Source organism: Portunus trituberculatus, chromosome 15 (assembly GCF_017591435.1).
Source record: "Portunus trituberculatus isolate SZX2019 chromosome 15, ASM1759143v1, whole genome shotgun sequence".
Taxonomy (NCBI): Eukaryota; Metazoa; Arthropoda; class Malacostraca; order Decapoda; family Portunidae; genus Portunus; species Portunus trituberculatus.
The window spans coordinates 6,392,006-6,409,800 of record NC_059269.1 but is presented as its reverse complement, the minus strand read 5'-3'; the positions used below and the strand labels follow the sequence as shown (position 1 = coordinate 6,409,800).

Sequence of the window (17,795 nt, the reverse complement as noted above, 5' to 3'; positions counted from 1 at the left end):
CACACACACACAGACCTTTTCTTTACATCCGGTGTGGTGGCGGGAGAAGGAACACGCATGCTCTGCTCAGCACATGTTGCGCCACCGGATGTAACTACGGCAATTTTCTTAGCGGGGAAGTGAGGCTCTCTTCAGGGCAGACGATGGGAGAGGGACAGGGAGGGAAAGGAAGGAAGGAAATAAAAGAGGAGGTGCGTCATCAGCTGCGGTGAATGCAGAGAGAGAGAAGAGAGAGAGAGAGAGAGAGAGAGCAGACTGGTTGCGAGGTGGGGCCAAACTGAAACCGTCCTGCTGACACCTTCACTACATTTAAAAGACTAGAGTTAAAGTTACACTGATTTATATGTCTGATTTTAATATTCTAGTGACAGATTAACATGATATACACGTTATTAACAATTGGAACACTCTTAAAAAAACGTGACTAATCATACCTGTGGCGTTTGAAAATAATTGTGGTGAGAGAACAAGGCTTTGGCTGTGGTGGTGCTACTGACACGTGAGGGATGAGGAAACACAGAGAGACTAGGGTGAGTAGAAGGCGTGAAGGATGCAGTGAGGGTAAAAAGAGAGAGGGGAAAAGTGACGAACGTGAATGAGGGACATACTGCGGTGAGCTGGTGAAAGGGAGAAGGGAGTACTGGGCGTGAAGGGAGAAAATTGTGAGGTGAGGGACGTTGATAAAGAACATGAATCCAGGGCGAGGAAGGAAGTGAGAGGCATTCATGAGGAAAGCTATTGAGAGAGAGAGAGAGAGAGAGAGAGAGAGAGAGAGAGAGAGAGAGAGAGAGAGAGAGAGAGAGAGTAATGTTAGGAACGAGTTTGAGCGTTATGAGAAAGGGAAGGAAATAGAATGGAGAGTGAAACAAAAAAAAATAACCGTGAAAGGAAAGAGGGAGGTGAGGGAGGAAAGAAGAAAGAGTAAGAAACAAGTTTGGTGAGGAAAGAGGAGTGATGGTGACGGACGTAGAAGAAAACATTATGATAAAGTCAAGGAAGAAAGAAGAGAAAGAGAGAGTGAGAAACCTGAAGGGAACAACGAAAGGAGAGAGAGAGAGAGAGAGAGAGAGAGAGAGAGAGAGAGAGAGAGAGAGAGAGAGAGAGAGGTGAAGCACGAGTATACAAATTATGAAGATGAAGTAATGAGGAACGTGCAAAAACCAAATAAAGAAATGAGGGAAAGGAGAGAGTGAAGGACGGAAAAGAAAAGTGTTGAGGGAAACTAGAAAAAGAAGAGCAAAGATTAAGAGCACAATGGGATTAAGAGGCAAATAGCAACAGAAGAAGAATAGGAAAATAAATAAAGAAAACTGCAAGAAACCATGAGCCCTACACGTGGCTATCTCTGTATGAAACATATCTAATTTTCTTCTAAATCTCCCCAAATCCCTAAACTTTAACCACCTCATTGCTGATATAAACGAGAAAGAACATTATAACGAAACAATATAAGAAAGAAGAGAAAGAGAGAGTGAGAAACAAACGAGAGAGAAGAAAGAGCAAGACAAGTAAGTGATATCAAACGCGGTAACATGAGAAAGCGAACAGGAAACTTCAGGACGGGTGGGAGGCAGAGGTGAGCCAACAGACACACTCAGGCAACTCACTCACAGGAATCACCGCCCTTGCCACCTACCCTTGAGCTGCCCCTCCTCCCTCGGGCCGAGCTGCTGACGCCCTGCCCTTCCGCTCACGAACTTCTGCGGTCAGGACAAACTGAGACTCCATCGTACGCTTCCTTTTACACAGACGAGTAGATAGTGACTTGTATTTCACTCCTGATGATTTGGAACGTTTATTGTGTTTCGATGGAAGGAGGAGGAAGGGAACTGTGTGTATTGCTATTCTGATGTTAGTGATGGGAAATAATTTAAAGGAGCTTATACTGAGTGAGGTTCATATTGAAGAATTAACATCAATTGGACACGTATGGTAGAACAATTATAGAATTAAGCTTGAGTGAGATTAATCTAGTGTTGCAGAATCAACATAACGAAATCATGCATGACGTCAGCAGAACAAAACCATTAATATAATCGGCAGAATAAGATTGTGAAAATTCAACAGAATGGAATAAGCGTGAAATAAACAGAACGAAACCATCGATGAAATCGTCATAAGAAAGCCAGGAAAGAAATCGAGAGAGCAAACCCATGAATGAAATAAACAGAACGAGACCATGAATGAAAATCAACAAATTGAAATTATGATTCAAACCAACAAAAAAAAAAAAAAACACACACAAAAGAAACCAACAAAACAAACAAAGCCATGAGAGAAGTCAACAAAATGAAACCCTGAATGGAACCCAACTTGATAATGAAAAAAAAAAGAAAGAAAAGAAATATACTAAGCAAACCAACCTCACCAGTCACCGCGCTACACCAACATGTAAACAAACACCTGAAGCTGATCCCCACAGCAGCCAACCAACCAACACCACGAGGAAGAAGACACACTTTAATTATCCAAACGTGTTCGTAATGGGTAGAAGAAAAACAAAGTGAAGCTTCGTGCTGAGAAGTGAACAAGGGAAGGAGGAGATGGTCATCAGCGGGACAAGGCGGCACCACAAGCCACCAGACACGTGCACGCCAGCAAGGAGTGGTCTTGGAAGTGTGTGGTCGGGTTGTCAGTTGTTGCTCGTGTGTGACAGTCGGGTTTACTGTCCTGTTGAGCCGTGCTGGGGTTGGGAGGATGCGGAAGAGGCTTGAAAGGAGACAGAGGAGGAGGGAGGAGGTGTGGGGGGAAGTGTTGTGTTGGAGTGAGAGCAAAACGGGAATAAAGAATAAATGTGCAAGGAGGAAAAGTATAAGGAAGTGTAGGAAGAGAAGGGAGAAGAGGATAAAAAATAAGATAAAAGATATAGAAGAATGATGGTAACAAGTGATAATGAAAACTAGGAAAAAGATGAGACACTAAGAAGAAAAGAGAGAAGAGAGATAAGAATAAGAGTAAAAGGAGGACGAACGAGAGAGAGAGAGAGAGAGAGAGAGAGAGAGAGAGAGAGAGAGAGAGAGAGAGAGAGAGAGAGAGACGAGGGCGAGGACAAAGAGTGGAAGTAAATTAACGAGAAGGAGAAAGATGGGAAGGGGGTGTGACAGAACGATGACGGTGACGATGACGAGGAGAATGATTTTGAGGAGGAGAGAGGCGCTGGGGGGTGACGATGGGGGAGAGCGGCGGCCGTGACGGAGCTGATGAGGTCATGATCGGCAGCGTGGCCGTTCCATCGCGAGCACCGTCATTATCATCGTTAATGGATCAGACACCAAGAGCTTCCTTTTCTAACACTGTCACCACACAACCTTGACTGCCTGACAAACAAACACGTGTTCATTATTACGACCATCTCTTTTTACTAGTCACGACCATAGAGAATATCACGTTTGTAGCTACGGGCGTCACTATTTCTACTACTACTACTACACTGACTACTACAGAAAGTATGGCTCACTCATCACTACGAGCGTCACCAATTTCCTTATTACAATCGTTATTCCAGGATATTTCACACTCATAACTACCTCTACTATCCTTTACTAAAGTCACCACTACAGCATTCGCACCACTACAACCCTCACCTCTTTCCTTACTTAACTCACCACCACAAGCAGCACCAATCCATCATCACTGCCACCATCACCACGACCACCACCACAAGACACCACTGTTCCTTACCATGCATAACCACTGCACTCAGCCATTTCAACAAGACGAAGATATTTTTTTTTCCTTACAAACAAGACTAAAAATGTTGCCATAATCTTCCCAACCACAACCGCCGCCATGGACTCACCGTCGTCATTCTTACGGTCATTATAAGAGGAAGCAGTGTAACCATTGCATCACCCACCTGCTATTTCACCCACCGCTGCGTGCACCACCACGGACTGCAGCGTTGCAAGTGTGATATTACAGGAGACTCTGCAAGAATAATAACTCTTCCTTCGTCAGTCAGTATTGCGATGAGTTTGGACTACAACCCCAGCTATACCACCACCTATAACTCCCATAACTCCACATATTCATAAGCTTACTAACTGCATGGTATCTTTCCCATTACTGGTCTTCCTGCATGTGAATTTCTGTTTACTGTTGCGTCCATCCTGTTGATGCGGGAGTTAGTCGGTATCTTTCTCTGTCTCGGTCTATAACTTTGACTTGATTTTGTTTAGCTACCTTTCTATATCCTAAGGTCCTTCGAATGAGAGAAGTATCAAGACATCTGAGGAATTAAACTGTCCTTTATATAAACTCTTTTATATAAATGTCTCTCTTACAGTGAGCAAAGATTAAGGCACAAGTTTCTAGCATTTAACTCCTTTAGTACTGAGATGCAATTTTTACCTTGTGTTTTGGGTATGATTAGACGATTTTATTTACACTAGGAAAGGTGTATGGAGGTCAGAAGATTAAAAGTGAGTCCTCACTATTTCATTCACCACTTAAGTTTCTGAAGCTGTATAAAATCGCCATATAATAAGCAGAATGGATATGAAAATGTATCATGGTACTGAAGAGCTTAAGTCTTCTTCCCATGTACACAATAAAGCTTGACAACTGGCACCACCGCAAACCGTCACCACACTCACCCCTACATCTGTCCTTACCACTAATACAACTACTACCATCATCATATCACCACTACCACCATCACTTTCTTGATGATCACCACACCAAGGCCAACCAACATTCATAAACCAACATCACCCACCATCATCACACACCACATTGTTCATAACCATCATCACCTCCATCATCTTAGTCACAACAGCCAGCCAACCATCATAAACATGCACTTCTCGTTACTGCTTCCATTACTATCACCACACCATCACCACATCCATCACCACAAGCATGCATCCTACCAGTCTCTATCACAAAAGGCAGGAGTCACTAGTACGCCTCATTCCCACACCTCAGTCATGGCCAGAGAGAAGCCCTAATGCCCTCACTACAATTGCCCTCACGCTCCTCTCTTCCCTTGCCAGATTTTACCAGTTCATCCACAATCATCCCTACCTACTACTACACGCCAGACGCCAGAAAGCTGCTTTACCGCCACTACGAAAGCCAAATTCCATCATATGCAAAACCACAGCCTTCTCATGTTACTGTTTCAAAAGTTCCACCAGGTTATTCTGCGCCCAGTTTCTCCAGTTTGACTTCTACCAAGAACTAACTAACTTTATTGTAGTCACACTCGGAGCCGCCCTCATTGTAGTCAGTGCACGTGGAAATCTTGCACCGTATTCCCTGCTTGGCCTCTCCTATTTCTTTTGGGTTTATCAAATGACCACTCGCCACCACAACATAAAAAAGGAGGAAGTTAAGCCTGCCCTGTAAGACTAGACAGGTGTGTGTGCGTGTGTGGTTGTGCGGAATGAGAGTTTGCCTGGTTTGTATACAGATGTGTTTTGCGCTTGACTAGGTGAGTTTGTCTGACTAGTTTTCTAATTCTCCTTCTGAATCTCCACTGCCATCTCCCTCCGATATCTTCCTTTGCGCAGAAACTCATGCTTTTCTGATAAGGACAACAATGACTAAGAAAAGGAGAAAGCAAGCTATTGATAAGGCTAAGAATGAACTTAAGTAACCGGAGATAAGTGAAGATGAACAGGAACAGGAGAACGACAATGTGTTCAGTCTATTTCATGATCCCGTCTCATTCCTTAGGCGTGCACGTGTCCTCCCTCCCTCGTGGTGCAGGCCAGACAGACACTGCTCGCCTCCACACTTCAGCACAACAACCCTATCCCTCCCTCTCCTTTCCTCCCTCCCCAATTAGGACCGATAGACGCTGGAAAACCGCAAAGGAGAGTTCCCCCCCTCCCTGTCTCCTTCTCTCTCTCTCCCTCTCCACCTCCACCTCCCCGTCACTCTCTCCTGCCTCTGTTCTCCTGTGGGTTTAGGAAGGAGGCGCCACCGGATGTACGGTAGGCAAGTGGTGGGAACGTGCGTGGAACATCCTCCACTTCGCCTCGTAAGATTAGGAAGGAACTGCGAGTCTCAGGATATTGTTGCTCGTATTCTCAAACGCTTCCTGGTTTTAACTTTACTGCTTTTAACTGGTTAGGTTGTGTTTTCGTGATTTTTGTGGTGGTTTAACTAGTATTCTTTATCATCAATTGGACAAAAGCATTCATGACAACTCGACTTTTCATCTTTCGTCTTTGAAAATAGTCCTCATGGTATTATAGAAAGAGATTCAAGATAGGAATCTTTGAATATTCGACTTTTCTTTCTCCTTTGACTTAGGTTTCCTTAGCCACGAGTGATGAAGCGAAGCAGTGAACCAAAATACGATGGTGAGCACCTCGTACACTGGACACAATGTTTGGTGAAAGTTGAGTGTGATCAACCTGAATAAGGAACTCATCCTCTTCTGCTTCCTTCGAATAAAATATTATCCTCTCGTGAATTCTAACGTTGAAGCATATCAAAGGGTGTATCAGGGAGAGAGACAGCGTGGCGGGAGGTTAAGCTGACGGGGGAAGCAGCGAGTGGCGACGATCATTATGATTTAAGAGATAACCTTGACTTCGTCCGTCCAGAGTCCTGTCTAGACGTGGTTCTGGAGTCAGAGAGGGAAATTGAAGTTGTGCGTGATGGTGATGTAGTGGTGTGGTGTGGTATGGTGATGATGAGTGGAGATGGCCAAGTCTCCAGGTAGTCTGTAATGATATAAGTGAAAATATAAGATTGTAGAAATACTGATGGCTTTGTAATTTGTAGAAACCTGGGCGAATCCTGTAAGTTTTGAAGAATGGTGGTGCAATGTGATGTGATGAGGAGATGGTGGGCACTAGATAGTCTGTAAAGATACAAATGAAAGTGTAAGATTGTAGAAATATTGGTGTTTTTCTAGTTTGCAAAGATAAGAGGATAGCGTGGGCTCTTTTGGGACTCCTGATGTGGTATGCTGTGAAGAGATAAAGTTGCCAGATACAAGTAAACACGCAACGTTGTAATACTATTAGTGTTTATTTACAGCTAGCAAAAAAATCAGGGAGGAAAATGAAGGTTGTGTGTGGTGGTGGTGTGGTGTGGGGTGGTGAGGGATTGGTGAAGTCACTAGATAATCTGTCAGGATACAAATGAAAATACAAGTTTATAATGGTATTAATGTAACTTGCAAAGATGAAGCAGAATACTGTAAGTTTCCTCTCGAGTGGTTTATGTGAGTAAAGATAATGATTCACCTAAGTAGTGTATACGACCACAAGTAATAATACGAGACTAATGCACTTTTATTAGCAATGTTTATACTGTTTTGCTGTCATCAGGAAGAAATATAATGAATCCCGTTCCTTTTTTGCTTTCTTTCGCAGGTCCTCCATCTGACGCGGACAACTAAAAGCAAAAAGAGCAAAGAAAAACTGTGGTGATGTGTACGTCTCTGTGACGAGAGGAACGGCTGATCCAGATGAAGGGTTTTCTGTTTCTCACGAGGTTACTGTTCATGTTAGATTGACAAGGAGTTTGCAGTCCCGTGGGTTTCTCCTCACTGTGCCCCGCTGCTCTGCTAGACCTACTTGCGCTGTTGCTTCCAGACTCTCACTCCCTCTCATGGCTCTAAATATTATGTATCTAGAGCCCAGTCAACTTTGCCTTTCCCGCTCCACGCTCTCCTATAAAACCCACGAGCTGCCTCTGCGGGTGTGACGTCCTGCAAATTGTAAGTCATTCAGTTCGGGAGTGGAAGCAAAACACAGCTACGGTGTACATTTGATGGTTAAGTGGAGTCGTGGTTGGGAGCAGTGTTAGGCCGGAGAAGAGTTATGTCCGTGGCGCCGTTCACTGCCGGCGTGTGTGTGGTGCCGCTGCCCTTCCGCGCCTCCTCTTCCTTCCTGGTGCCGCTGCTCCTTGCCTTTCCCGCCACCACCACAGCTTCCTGCTGAGCCAAGACTGCCCAACGCCACTTTTTCTAAGGTAAGTTAGTGCGTTTCTTTTGCGCTACTCTGATCTAGTCACACCAGCAGGTAACAGCAGGTAGCCTGTGCAGGTGGTCTTTAGCTAAGTAGATTGGCATTTAAAGTGTATTAAATCACTCATGCACCTTTCATTCAACTTACTGGACTGAATGTTTGAAGGTAGAATTAAATATATATTTCATTATCCTTGCTGCTGTCACTGGGAAAACCAGTCGTAAAGCAACATTAGGAAGATATGCAGTTCCAGTACTTTAAATCAGGCAGTACACTCTTATGGTGGACTGAGGAGAATGTATACTCGTCCCCACTGCACCTCCTGCCTGTACACCCCGTGCAGGCGTGGGCCACGCAGTGACTCCAGCCCATTTGTAATCTACGCGTAGTTGTGACTCACACATCGATAATTTTCGAGCGCTATAAACACCTCCAATTAGTCACACGCTTCTCCGTTGCAAGATGCGCCGGGAAATAATTTTACTCATATATACATATTTATTTAAGTACTGCTGGTAGTGGAGCAAAAACAATGAGTATTTCAAACGTTTTTCTCTCCCATTAAGTGTGGCTTCATGATTTACTTGAGGGGACTAACTCATAAAGTAGAGGAAGCGACGGCCAGGGTCCCTCCTCATGCTGCTATACACTCCCTCCCATGATAACATGGTGCCAGAGGTTCGTTAGGGACGGCGGGCAGATGCTATGACGCAGGGGACGCAGGTGGAGGACTGAGGGAGCCAAGAGGTGGATAAAGTGCAAGATATGAGTGGAGTGGATAAAAGTGGATGGAAAAAAATGGAATGTCTGATTGGTACTTGTTTGTTTATCAAATGAGCGAAAATTTTGCGATTAGTGGTGGTGGTAGTGGTGGTGGTGATGATTATGTTGTTGTTATTGTTTTTGTTGCTACTACTACTTCTATTATTACTACTACTGCTACTGCTGCTGCTGCTGCTACTACTACTACTACTACTACTACTACTACTACTACTACTACTACCAATAATAATAATAATAATAATAATAATAATACTGCTGCTGCTACACCACTACCACCACCACCACCACCACCACCACCACCACCACCACCACCACCACCACCACCACCACTGCTGCACCTGCTGCCACCACTACCACCACCACCACCACCACTACTACTACTACTACTACTACTTTTACTACTACTCCTTTTACTACTACTTCTGTTACAACAACAACAACAACAACGACGACGACGACTACTACTACCACTACTACTACTGCTGCTGTTGCTGCTGCTACTGCTGCTACTACTGCTACTACTGCTACTACTACTACTACTACTACTACTACTATTATTATCGCAACCACCTCCATCACCATCACCATCACTCCTACCACCACCACCACCACCACCACCACCCTACCACCATCATCATCATCATCATCATCATCATCATCATCATCATCACCACTAACACCACCGCAATCACCATTATTACCGCACTATCATTCCTTCTTTTTTCTACCTCTCATCTCTATAATCACATTCATTTATTCATCAATTCGTACCATTACTCACCTATCCTTTTCATTTCTCTATTCGCTAATCTTTTTCTATCTGTATACGAGTAGTACCTTGGATGTACCGTTTTTCCTGCTGACAGCACCACCACCACCAGCAACAACTACGCCCTTGCACCACCACCACCACCACCACCACTACCACCACCACCACCTCACCAACACACTCTTATACAGCGGCACGAACCAAGGAAGAGAGGGAGTGCCGTTGAAATGTGTGACACCCCCCACCTCACCTCAACTCTCCACCTAATACCTTTGCTTCGCCACGCTTCCCCTCCACGCCTCTCAGTCCAGCCGGTCAGTCTTTCTTCGCACACAATGTACAGGTGTCCCAGGGCAGTCTCCTCAATGGGGAAGGAAGACATCGGTGCTAATTGTCACCCTTCACCATTGTCAGACTATTTCTCTCCGCCGTCCCGTTCCGCATCCATTATGTATCCGATGGCAGTGTTCTCCTACTCTTCTCCTATCGGCACTGACTCATCAGCACTCCACTCGTATCTTCCACCTCTCTCATTATCTCCATCTATAGCATCTCCTCATTGTTTCTCGTCCCCTCTCCTCAACCTCCTCCTCCTCCTCCTCGTTCTTTTTTTCTTTCTCCTCTCTTGTCTCTTATTCTCGTTATTCTTTGTTTCAGTTTGTGTTGTCCTTTTTAACGTTATCTGTTTTCTTCTGATATTCTTTCGCCTATTCTTGTTCTCCCTTTTTCTTTCCTTCCTCTTCGTCATTATCTGCTTTCATGTCGATCTCGTTTTTCTCGTTCTTCTCTCTTTTTTTTTCTTTCATACTTCCTTATTATCTTCTTCCTCTTCCTCATCAAACTTCCCATCCTTCTTTTCATCGTTATCTTTATCGTTCTTGTCTTTCTCTTTCTCTCCTCGTTAATCTCGATCTTCTTCCTCTTTCTCTCCTCGTCTATCTCACCATCTTCTTTCTCTCCTTGTCTTTGTCATTCTCCTTTTTCTTTCCTCGTCTTCCTCTTCAGCATTCTCCTTTTCTCTTCGTCCACGCCATTTTCGTTTTTTCACCATCCTTTTCTTTATGTTCTTTCTTTCGTCTTTCTTGCTTTTCTCTTTCTCTCATCGTCTACCTTCTCGTTCTCGCCCACGTCTTCATCCTCTGCGGCTTCGTACTATAGGAATGCCTTCACCCAGAGTACTGTAAGTGTATCTGGCGAGGTAACACGCCTGCTGTGTGTGGCAGCGACCCAACTGCTCCTACCTTGATGGCGAAGTGGCATGTGTGGTTTTAGTGCTTCACGCGACGGTTCTTTTTTTCTGTTACAATTATTGTCTTCTTTTTTTTTCTCTACGTTGATGTTGATTATTCGGTGCTACTCTATTATGATTTCTATGATTTGTCTTGATGTTTGTGTTGGATTTATTTGCTTATGTTGTTATGTAGGTGTTTTTTTTTTTTCGTTTTGTTTTTATCTTTGTTTTAATGTACACGAGTATGGATTTATGTAGTGCTGGTAGAAATTCTCTCTCTCTCTCTCTCTCTCTCTCTCTCTCTCTCTCTCTCTCTCTCTCTCTCTCTCTCTCTCTCTCTCTCACACACACACACACACACACACACACACATTACTTAGGGGAGAGTGTTGGCAGTGTTTAATGGGCCGTCACTCCACAGTAGTAATTTCTCATCCATTAGACACGCCCCTGATCCACACAAATCAATGCACTGACAATACCTCCCCCAGGCGCGCGCGAGTCTTGCCTTGTGTTTGGTGCCGTCAAGGAGGCCGAGTGTGGCGAGTCTGGCTGAGTGTTGCTGAGTCTTGACGTGGATTTTAAACTCCACAAATCGAAATGATATGTTTGAAGATTTACGTGTAGGTATTGTGAGTTTTGCGGCTTTTCTCTCTTTCTATTTTTTTTTTTTTTACAGTTAGAAGATGGACTAGAGTTATAGAAGGTTTATACAGAAAGCTTTTTTTTTCTCTCTCTTTCCTCTTTTTTTCTTTTCTATTACTTGAAAATTTGTGTTGGAAGTCCAGATGGTGCTTTTTTCAATTTAGCTTTAGACTTTTTCGTTACTCTTTCTCTCCAAAAGTCCTCAAGTCATAGGGAGATAGAAAGATTACCAAAGAAAGTTTAAGAATTCATGATGCGAAGTGCAGTTGTAATCACATACACACTGGTAGTTAGGTGGAATGTAACGGTGAGAGGAAACACGGTATGAAGCTGAGGTATCTTATTGCTGCAACGTTCCGGCTGTTGACTTCCTCAGAGAGTACAGAGTGGGGAGAGTAGCAGCTAATATACTCCTGTACGCGACTCGAGTGTCAGATTGTCTAAGTAGTTGGCCCCGCTCATGCCATTGTCCCTTCTGCCCCGTTCTCAGTCTGTGTACTCTGAGGCAACACAAGAAACGGTAGTGACGACCTACGCTTCATCTCATGCATTCTTTCGCTACCACACTCCACTCACATGCTATACATACATCAAATAGCTTTACCTGCATGGGGGTTAGTAAGGAAGTGGGGGTTACTAAGGAGATGAGGGTAGAAAAAGGAGGGAGGGAGGGGAAAGGTAGAAAGAAATGGAGATACTATTTGAAGTAGAAAGTGCTAATACTATCCTTATATATAATCTCTTATTATTTAGAATGATAATGCGTTACTTTATAGAACTGAAAGACAGTGCAAAAGATAAATAGGAAGGATATAAAAGAAAGAAAGAAAGAGTTTAGGTGTGATAGTAAATAATCTCACACGCCATGCCTTTTGACAGCAGGAATGTCAATACCATATCTTAAGTAATCAAAGCGTGGCTGTTCCTCATTCTTTCTTGCACTTTCCAAACAACTTTTTTTTCTTTTCTTGCGTGGTGAAAGGTTTTGTTCTCTCTCTCTCTCTCTCTCTCTCTCTCTCTCTCTCTCTCTCTCTCTCTCTCTCTCTCTCTCTCTCTCTCTCTCTCTCTCTCTCTCTCTCTCTCTCTCTAGCCACCACTGCAATCATCTCAGGAATTCAAGATCATTCCATAAAATAAAATCATAATGCCGTTCATAATAAGACATATCCGTCAAATAATCCACCTGAAGGTCTTAATCTCCCATCAAAGTGTACTGCTTCACCTCTGCCGTTCACCACATGGCTTGCTTCGCCTAGGAAACACACTCCATTCAATAGTCCCTATCCACAGCAACAGCAGCAGTCACCACTTTGCCTCACGCGGCCGCCGTACACTGTCTTGAGTGACCGTCGTGCGTGTGGCGCCGTCTTGTCTGTGGCGATAAGTCGTTGTGGCATATAGGGATAACACTGCTGTGCCCTCACGTCCAGCACGGCTCTCCTCTCCCTTCTCTCTGAAGCGGAGGATCATGGGAAGGCGGGAGGCGGCGAGCGGATTTTATCGTAGTAGTCGGGGGACATTCCTGGGGCACCCGGTTAGCAGCATCGGAACGGAGGGTCATAATTTATATTCAAGGTAATCCACTAGAATGAATGAGAGACGGAGCGGGTGATCGGGCGTCTGATACCCCGTGTGGACTGCGGAATAAGCAACGACTGCGTGATTGGGAGTCCATGATGAGAAAAAAAGAACAGAGGGAGAGCAAGGACGAATGGCGCGAGATAAGCCGGTGTGGTGTGGTATTGCCGTACACTGAGGTGACGAAAAATGGACACCAGGCACCGGGTAATGGCCTCTGTGATTTATAGGTGCAGGTGTGTCCCGTTATAAATTTCTATTCTACTTTGCGTTTGGGTACAAATGAAATGTTTATTAAGAGGTGGGTCGGTGAGTTCAAAGAGTTGGTAACGGAGTGCCTCGAGGGAGTACGAATAGTATTGTGTTCCAGGGTAGCCAGTTATGTGAAGGGAGTAGACGCTGCTTGTCCTCTAAAATCAGACCTGTATCATTAGATTTGCGTCTTCGAGTGCAAATGTGTCTTTAGGTTGAAATCTTTGTGTGTGCACGTAAGGAAAGATTCTTGTAAAGTTCATGTATATTTGAAGTGTTCATGACCTCCCTTATGTCAGTCAAGCGACCTTCTCCAGTCTTGATATGTATAGAAATATTATGTTTATTCACAAAAATGTAGGAGTGATAATTTCCTTCAGATTGTAAGTGGTATGAAAATTATTTATTTGATTATCTGATTCATAAATTCTTGTAGTTGATGACATAAGCAGAAGATCCAAGGTAGTAAAAGACTAGGAGAGAACACTGGCAAAAGAATTTTCTCCCAGTGACGGTGTGCAGAGAGAAAGAAAACGTGAGACTGATCAAGGAAGTGTACAGTAGCCAGAATTCATGAAAGCTGCACTTAATTCTGCGTTTGTGTGTTTCTTGCTGATCATATGTTCTCTAATCCACTGACAGTCTTATCCAATCTGACAGTTAATAGATTCTTGTCAGGAAAACACCAAACTCAGTGGAAATGAGAGCAGTATATCATTTTGTTACTGTACCTAAGTGTTTTATAAGTATCCTTATTGTTTAGTTAACCTTTTGACTACAGATGAAAGACACACTTTAATTAACCTGAACAGCACCAGACGATTTTACGACCATCAGCAAAGCTACAATCACAAATCGAATTGAATTACTCTCTCCTCTTGCTGTCAGTGGCTTCTTACATAACTATCCCTTAAACTTGTACCAGACCACTCAATCAAGGATGATGAGATGTTATATTAGCCCAGAGATTGAGTAACACATGTTCTTGCATCTCCTACAACCGCTTCGTCCTCTCCGGCCCTCCTAACTTGATGAGAAAGGGAGGAGAAATGGATACGGAGAGAGAGAGAGAGAGAGAGAGAGAGAGAGAGAGAGAGAGAGAGAGAGAGAGAGAGAGAGAGAGAGAGAGCGAGAGGGAGAGGGAGAGGGAGAGTAGGAGGTAGGGATGTGGGCGTTGTTAGTCGGAGCTAACAAATTTCTCTGACAGGTGGATCCTCGGCCAGGGTTGTTTCTCACGATCGTGGCTTCCCAGAGGGTGTTTGAGGATGTCTTTCCAAACCTCAGCTGAATCTGTAATCCCACATAAATCACACTAATGGTTGTAGATTGCCCGGTGTAAATGGCCGGCCACCTCCCCTTCACTCATCGCCTCTGCTTCTCCTGTTCTGCTGATGATGGAGTTCATAGTGCAGTGTTGTCATCTGATTATTTATTGCCAATGTGTAGCACAGGCACCGCTGGACCACTTTTTTTGTTTTTCTTCCAGCAATGCATATGAAACTTTATTGATTTTGTTAGCAATATATATAATAGAGGCAACTTTCTCATGACTTGACACTTTTTTTTTAATAATTTACAACCTTATGCTTAAATATCTTGTACTACAGCTTAAAAGACACAATTAACTTTATATCCTCTTATTTTTCAGTGTATTCATGGAAAAATTCTATGTATTTATTACAGAAATTGAATGTAAAACTACCACCATTGCATTAAGAGAGCCAAGCTTTCTTTTCCAAGCAATATAAATGGAACTTTATTCACTAGCAATGTTTAACAAAGACCTTCCTCTTATTTTTCAATCAGTACATATGGAACGTGTGTCTAATTAATACTTGAAGGTGAGGATACACACCATCGCAGCCTTAGTGATCTGGCTACATCAGTATATAACCGCTTGCTCACTGACTTATTGGCTTGCTTGATTGCATAACTGGCTTGCTTGAATACTGTTTGTTTGCTTACTTTGCTATCTTTATTTACGAGCTGGTTCACTTACTGGCTTATTGAGTTAACCGACTGGCTATCATGACGGGTTACTGGCTTGTTTACTACTTTATTGACATTACTGATTCATTTGGTCCCTCATTTGATGGTTAATTGGCTTGTTTACTTATTAACCTATACCTTGCTGCCTTATCTTCTGATTCACGTGTTTCGTTATCTAATGGCTGATTGGCTTGTCTACTTATTATGACTCATGTGCTGATTCGCTTGTTTCCTCATCTAATGGCTTACCGACTTGTTTACTTGCCTACAGTCTGGCTTAGCGTCTTGATTACTGACGGTGACTCGTTATCAGTCAGTGAAGTGAGGCGAACCGAGGCCTGTCCAGGAGGTTTCATGGCAGCACACCCACACCCACACCCAGCCAGCCTCCTGACGGCCACGATTCATCACAACAACCTATAACGAGATGAACAGGTTTTGCTTCATACTCAAACACGTATTTTAATAAGGAGTCTCTGCAGCATCCATCACGTCGAACTAATTCTTGACTTTAACCAGAGTGAGGTGTCTATGTTTAGCAGTTAGCAATTATTCAGCCGTTGTGGCCCCGAGGTGTCAAGGAGGAGCGGTTGACAAGAGCAATTTCCAAAAGAAAGCGAGTGTGCAAGAAAATGAGAAAATGATGTGATGTGGGGTGAAAGCCTCGTCATTTTAAGTCAAAAAGCCACGCGATTTCAAGAGGTTTTGCATCAGTAAAAGTGCTTGGAATACTGCTATCTCGCACGGGATCGAAAAAGAGTAAACAGTGTGCAGAGGTCATTTTGCGTGTTGTTTGAATATTACGTGGTAGGAGAAAGGCGCTGTTACATAGGACGGGGTGAAAGAGGGCAGGGAGCGCGGGAAGGGGAGGTGAGAGAGTTGAAGGGGAGGGTACATACACCGAAATGAAAAACGAGGTAGGGAGTGAGGGATGAAGGCTGAGGGAGATTAAGAAAGATGAAGGAGAAAGCTTCTTGCCGCCTTTTTTTTAATCATATCTTTCTGAGAAGTATTTGTTGACTATTGAGTTTTTCCTACTAATTGCAACACACTAGTTCCTGTTTAGGATGCGGAGAGAGAAGTAGAGAGAGAGAGAGAGAGAGAGAGAGAGAGAGTGTGTGTGTGTGTGTGCATGTGTGTTTGTGTTTTGTCTGTACGTCTCTTACGTTTATACGCTTAACAAAAAACAGTAAACGCGCTTCATCATATTAGTCCTCCTCAGTGTAAATGCTGCTGATTTCCAAGACTTAATGAGTGAGAGAAATTTGTCACACAGGAAGGAAAAGGAAAAGAAAAATCACCAGTTGATGATGGATGAGGTTTAGGAATGTCATGGGCGTTAATTTTTTTTCTCGTGTGTGTGTGTGTGTGTGTGTGTGTGTGTGTGTGTGTGTGTGTGTGTGTGTGTGTGTGTGTGTGTGTGTGATAATGGTATGCTAATGGTGTGTTAGCCCTCATGTTTGTGTGCTCAGTTACAACCAAATCTACCCATATATATATTAAGTAAGCCATTAAGAGAGAGAGAGAGAGAGAGAGAGAGAGAGAGAGAGAGAGAGAGAGAGAGAGAGAGAGAGAGAGAGTTCACCCGGATGAGTCACAGAGAAAGCACCTTTAGATGAGCCGTAGTGAAAGCTTCTGCTGGAGATGAAAAAGAAAGAAAAAAAAAGAGAAGAAGGAGAAAGAATATTGTGAATCCCAAGTAGAGAAAGTTCCCCTGCGGATTAACCTTGGGAATGCCGGTAGGAGAAGGGCAGTGGGAGGCGTGGACGAGGGTGTGAGGAGGAGGGACACAGAGGGAAGGCGAGGAAGAGGCAGGAAGGTAAATTCGTGGTCAGAAGTCAAGTAATCTGCATTCAGACCCCATTTTATTTTGTTTTCTCAGTCAGTGCTAATTCCAGTAAGCTATTAACAACTTACAAAACCTGACACTTAATAGATTTTAATTAGCTCAGTGGACTTGAGATTGAATTAAAATGCAAAACACAGAGAAATAGAGTCTGGTCGATTTGTGACTGACTAATATTGCGAGAGGTGGATGTGTTTTTATTTATTCTTTCCTCACTTTTTATAATGGTGTGGGTTTTTTCTTACGCAAGACAGGTTGGTTAAAATCTACAAATACAATAAAAGACACTGCTTTGTTTAGTTAATTTCATAGTTGAGTTAGCTATAAAGAAGAGGGTGTTTTTTTTTTCTCCTTTCGTTCTGTGTTCGGCCCTGTGTTTGCGGTAACTCCATGTTGAGCGAATGATGATTATTATTTCGTGAGTGTTGTGTGGTGTTGCATTCCTCTCGTCCTTGTCTTTCTGTTGTTCATTCTGTTGGTTCTATTATTAGCATCACCAGTGACACTTTTCCACTTGTTCCGACAAAGTTAAGACAAAATTTTACCAGCATTTTTTCTGTGATGTATGATTTTCCTTCCTTTCTCTGCCACGCCAGGCCATAATGTAACAGTGGACGCAGAGTAGCATTCACCTTTACGTCTCTCACTCCAGTCAAAATAGCGTAGTATATCACAAGCAGCATCGTAAAGGCCATCAGGTTTGCTGTTGTTTGTTCCTCGTCTCTGTTCCTTTGTGTTTCTCCTCATCCCTCCGGTCTGTCTTCCTCCTCA

At 43.5% G+C, this 17,795-nt stretch overlaps 1 protein-coding gene across 3 annotated transcripts in view; it reads left to right on the top strand.

Moving 5' to 3' along the window:
- LOC123504016 (leucine zipper putative tumor suppressor 2 homolog) overlaps positions 1–17,795 on the top strand; it is a 207,087-nt gene that overhangs the window by 2,441 nt on the left and 186,851 nt on the right. For all 3 annotated transcript variants that reach the window (XM_045254226.1, XM_045254227.1, XM_045254224.1), the window contains exon 2: positions 7,335–7,935. The gene's annotated coding sequence lies outside the window, so the exon portion shown is untranslated. The remainder of the gene's footprint in view (positions 1–7,334; positions 7,936–17,795) is intronic.